The following is a 5836-nucleotide window of genomic DNA, read 5'->3' on the forward strand; positions in this document are numbered from 1 at the left end:
TATGTCATCACCCCTGTTTTGCCTACTCGTGTCTGAAAAAAATCAGTAAATAAACTGCATGATGCCACGCCAGTGTTCGTTTTTTTTGGTTCACCTTCAAAAACACCTTATCTGACATGTCATTTTTCACTCATAAAACATTGAGTTGGACAGGCCGTGAAACATTTATTCCCTCGTCGTTGATAGCAGCACAATACATTGCTCCTATTGTTCTAGAAACATTTGACACTATGTAGAGGTTTCCCTGAGAGATCTTTGCTCCAGTTTCATTGTGCCACTCGTAGCGACTGACAGGAGGCTGAGCCTCACTGGAGCAAGTGAGAGCCACAGTTTCTCCCTCCTTTACGTCGACCTTGTATTCAACGTTCACATTCAACGGTGCATCTGCATGAAAATATAAAAACAGCTATATATTCTTGCCATATATATTGTTTGTGACTGTGTCTGGTACAACAACATCCTGAAAAAGTAAATCCACAGAAATTGAAGTCCTCATTTGTTGCAAACTAGTTCAGCATATAGACAATATAGAGGCAAACAGCATTTTAGAAACATGCCATGATAATATAATTAATTATAGCATCATGAAACAAAATTAAAATGAATCAATGAAAGTTGGTTTGTGTTGGCTTTCATAGCTCACAATGTTTAGGTGGTGAACTAGAACATTAATTCATTTTAACCTGGCAGAATGAATTTGAACTAGTTCTTGTTTAGGAAGAACTGGCAACACATTGGCATAAATGTATTGGTAAAATTATGTAAAAAACAGTGAGTTCTTAAAACCGTCATGCAGCAAAATGCAACTTCGCCACACCACCTCTTCAGCTTTTTGACCTCAATGTGGTTTCCGTGACTTATGTTTATATTGAGTTCTCTATATTTTCACTTCTCTTTTAAAAGGTTTTAAGATGCAAAACACATTGAATCTTCCAAGAAATATGCTACAAAAAAAACAGACCAGTGTGGAAATAGAAAAAAACTCTGATGTTATAAACACCTTGTTGGGTCCAACCAAGAACATGGAATGTGTAAATTATAAAGTGGCTGAAGAGTCAATTTTCAAACAAAGAAACCACAATAGTGGTGTGGGTGTCTGTGTAGTAGTTACCTTGCAAAATTTAAAGCTGTGGGTTCAATTTCAGCTTCATACTGTCATATTGATGTGCCCAGGGGCAACTGAGTGGGCCTGTGTATGAAGTAATTGATATGTTTACAAAAGTACTATATTAATTGAGTCAGTTCAAAAGTTTTTACAAACATGGAAATAAGTTCAGAAACCATATATTTTTCTTAACATATGAATACTTTTTGTAAAAAAAACTATTATGAGTTAAAGCCTTATGTTTAAGGAAAAGTAGTAAAAACATATTTCTTTTTGCATTTTAACATATAGGACTGATGGAAAAATTGTATTATTCCAAAGATGTGATCTGAAGTCAAGCATTACAATATTTAATTGATCCACAGCTAATGCTGGGTACACTGTGCTGACTTTCAGGAAGTCCTCAATAAGGATGCTTGTACTGATTTTACATCATAACCATTTTATTCAAATACCACATTGTTGCAGACTTCATTTAGTAAATATGCTACTTTTTTTTTTTCTCCATCTAAAATTTGTTCCTGGCAAAAGCAAACAAAAAGCAACGTAATCAGCTTATGATGCTGGGAAAGTTTGATTGCAAACTAGCAATTTCTGGCTTCAAGGTCTAAACTTTTGCTTTATAAGCACAAGACTCACTCTCACCACACAGTAGGACAGAGACATAATCTTTGGCTTCAAACTTTCAAATCTTACAAGATTTAACTTGAGTTATTTGTTAAAGAAACTTCAAAGTGAGTGGATCTTTACTTTGAAGATTAAGAAAAATTCACAAAAGACTTTTATATATTTATCTTAATCTTTTTCTTGGTTTTTAGACTTCTAGTCAACTGATGATGGATCTGAAATTGTGGTTCTCATTTCTTATGGTTTGTGGTAAGTTTAATCTTAAAACGACAATTCATGGAATATCATCATTCTATCACTGTCCACTTGCTAACTTCTTGTTTTTGTGCTTTCATTACAGGGATGGCTGGATCTAAACTCTTACACAAGGACTGGCTCATAAATGTGCCATCAAGAATCCCTGTTCTTCAAAGCTCATGTGTGGTCATTCCCTGTGTATACTCGTATCCCAAGACAACAAAAATATTGAACAGATGGCAGGGATTCTGGAAGAGAGGGGACACGATTGTCGCATCAACTTTCCCTGAGTTGAAACTATCGCGTGATTTCAAGCATCGAACCAGAATGGCAGGATTCCTTCAAAGTGGCAACTGCACCTGGGAGCTGTATGGCATCAGAAAAACCGACACTGGTCCGTTTTACTTCAGAATTGAAATTCCACAACATAAAAGCTTCACTTTCTCAAACAATAAGGTGACCCTGGACATCTACCGTGAGTATATTAGAGACCTTTTCAGTAATTCAAACTGAATTCTTTACTTTAAGATAGTAAAACATGTTTAAATAACTACTTAACAACTGATTTTGTGACAATTGTTGATTGTACAGGAGTTCCTGAGCCTCCCGTAATGACTTTAGAAGTCAGTAATAAAGTGACTGCCACCTGCAAAGTTACTCACGTCTGTCCATCATCTCCTCCCCACATCTCCTGGAGCCGCGCAGGAACGTGGTCAACAATGTCAGAACAGGAGAATACATGGTTGTGGTCAACAACGTCGACCTTGACCTTCACCCCTCGAGAAGCCGATTTTAACAAGCGCTTAGAATGTACGGTGAGATTCCAGGGCAGGAAGACTGCAAAAGGCTCTGTGCTTATCACCAAGTAGAGGACCAAGTGAAACTACATATGCAGGATTAGATTCCAGTAATATATTTAGAGCCATCTGCCATAATGACAAAGTGATTTTGCAAAAAAAGGCCTGAATTAGTAAAACTACAAAAGAAAAAGAACATTTAGAGACAGGAAATTCTTATCGATGCATGCTTTGATTCATATCACCTACTGAGTTTAACTTTATCTAAATCTTTTGAACATGTGTTAGAGGCACAAAAGTTAAGATTCTTTACCTTTGATGATTTTCTAATAGGATTTATGGATTTATCTTGTTACGCTGTTTTTCTTTCTTTTACTCTTTATCAACTGTAAAATCATACACTGACTATTAAATTTACATCATACTCCAATCTCCTGAAGTTGTCCTATTCTAATTCTAATAAGATTTATGGAACAATCTTGTTTTTCTGGTTTCTTTTTTTCACTCTTCATCAACTGTAAGATTATACACTGACTATTAAATTTACGTAATACTCCAAAGTGTACAGGTTTTCCTATTCTTTTGTATTAAATCTTTCATCAAAGTATTAAGATTATAACATTTGTATGTTTTTTATCTCTTTTGTCTCAATTATCTGGAGTGTGTGAAACGGGGGACTGTCGTGGCTGCAGCCTCCCATTTGTGGTGAAAATTCAACTTTTTATTTAGCACTTCAAATAAGCCACAAAGAACCTTCATCAACAGAAGAATTGCACAAATAACGACAGAAGTAATAGTGTTATGCAATTTAAATCTATATTCAATGTTTTACTGAGTTAAATTTTGCCGCCAGCTAAATATTTTTACCAGTGGGAGAGTCCCTTAGAATGAAAATGTGGATAAAATATATACGGAAACTTGAACTTTTCTCTATTAAACAGAATATGATAGTCTTTCCTCTTTCAAAGATTGAGATAATGACCTGATGCACTATATTTAAGTAGTTTGTCAACTGCACTGACGAAAAGAAAAGAGGGGAAGTAAAATAAAAATTACTTATCCATTATTTTTGGTGTTTTCCATGCTTTTGAATCACATAGCATATCACAAAGTTATGCATTGCTAACTTTTAAATGGTAATCTTCATCTTTGTTACTGTTGCTCTGGAGTAACAAAGCATGCTCTGGTGCTCCGGCAGCAGCACCACATGAAAAGAGATTTACAGAAATAATAATTCAGCTTAAACCAAGTCACACTTAATGTTTCATTTTAAGCACTATCTACTATCATCATGCTGCAGTATAGACATAGTTACACTAATTAAGAAAACTACCAGGCAAGAAACTTTATCGATCCTTTACTTCAATCTCAATTGTTTATTGTTGTAGGATAACATTGGGGGGAAATCAAGATACAGCACTGGGTGGCTAATTACATTTACTCAAATATAGTTGAGTAACTTTTTGAAACTCAAATGAACTTTTAGGAATACTCTTACTATGCTGAAATTTTTACTTTTACTCAAGTCATTTTATTATGAAGCATCACTATTCTTATTTAAACAAAATTTTCATTTTGTCTTTAAAATACCAACATTTCCACTGAACTTTATATTTTGGGTCCTCTAATTGTGTAATTTTTTTAGATATGAAATAACTTGATCAGTTACTCAGTACTTGTATACACTTTACCAAATGCTTCTTTACTCTTGTGTAATTTCTTACACAAGAGCTACTTTTTACTTTTACTTGAGTCAAAACATGTTGAAGTGCTACTGTTATTCCTGGAGTATAAATTGTGGGTCCTCTGCCCACCTCTAAGGAACAGTAACCAAATGTTGAGGCACATATGTTGACCAAAAACAGGCAAACTAAGGTAGACAAGTTATACATCCACAAAGAACTACTTAAATTAATAGTTATATTTACTTTATATGCACATGACATGTATGCATGTGGGCCACACTTGGCACACACGGATGTAACCAAGAGAGGTAAAGATTGTAGCACGAGTTCAGTTTTTAATCCATTCTCTATTCTGTACCCTCACTAAAGGTCACTGTATTCAGGTTGTCTGTTTACAAAGGTAAAATAACGGCGATCGACTCTAAACCTCTCCTACCTTTTGTCTCTGTCATTTAATCAACATGTTACCGTGGCAACCACCTGCACCCCACAAACCCAGCAGAGATTTTGGGTGTGTGTATATATATATATATATATAACATTTGTGTGTTTTTTATCTCTTAACTTTTGTCTCAATTATTTGGAGTGTGTGAAACGGGGACTGTCGTGGCTCCAGTCTCCCATTTGTGGTGAAAATTAAACTTTTTATTTAGCACTTAAAATAGACCACAAAGAACCTTCATCAACAGAAGAATTGCACAAATAGCGAATCTACATTGAATGGTTTACTGCAGTGGTCCCCAACCCCGGGTTGTGGACCTGTAACGGTCCGTGGACCAATTGGCACCGGGCTGCGCAAGAAATAATTAAACATTTCCGTTGTATGTATTATTTGACTCTGGAGGATCTTTTATTTTGAAAATCCTTTAACCGGATTCTCTCAGTTACTTGCGCGCCAACATTGAGCCCACAAGCAGCAAAATGAGTAAGAAACAGATCAGATGTCTTTGGAAAGTTTCTTTGCAAAGGGGAAAAGGCCCAGAGAAGAGACAGGAGAATGGATTTATCCCGGACCGGTAGGTGAGTCCCACATTACAAGCCGCTCTGCGTAACATGCGGCGACCGGCTGCTAAAGAGGCAATGAAGCTTCAAGCTGCTTTGCCACATTGAGACCAAGCAGGCTGTGCTCAAGCAACACAGCTCAGGTGTCATTGTCTCTCATCACACCCAGATGGGACCGGCTCGTTGCAGAGAAACAAGCTCAGGACTCCCATTAGTCATTATCGTGAGTTAAAATTTTCACGAAAGTAAAATGTTCGTTTTTGTGGCGCTTCTGTATATTATTTTGAAGGGATATATAAACGTTACCATACGACCAGTCAGAGCGTTTTGGCAGTGGTCAAGAGGAGATGATTAGAGATTGTGAGTCTTAAGTCTGGTTTAGA

The 5836-nt window shown here is 36.2% G+C and overlaps 1 long non-coding RNA gene across 1 annotated transcript; it reads left to right on the top strand.

The window, feature by feature from the left end:
• Positions 1 to 1728: 1728 nt before the first annotated feature.
• LOC103478503 (uncharacterized) lies at positions 1729 to 3373 on the top strand. The gene is made up of 4 exons (XR_535815.3): positions 1729 to 1839; positions 1924 to 1981; positions 2073 to 2444; positions 2561 to 3373. It is a non-coding gene; the product is annotated as an uncharacterized LOC103478503 (long non-coding RNA).
• The last annotated feature ends 2463 nt before the right edge of the window (positions 3374 to 5836 follow it).

This window comes from Poecilia reticulata, chromosome 16 (genome assembly GCF_904066995.2).
Source record: "Poecilia reticulata chromosome 16, P_reticulata-male-v2, whole genome shotgun sequence".
In the NCBI taxonomy this organism is placed as follows: Eukaryota; Metazoa; Chordata; class Actinopteri; order Cyprinodontiformes; family Poeciliidae; genus Poecilia; species Poecilia reticulata.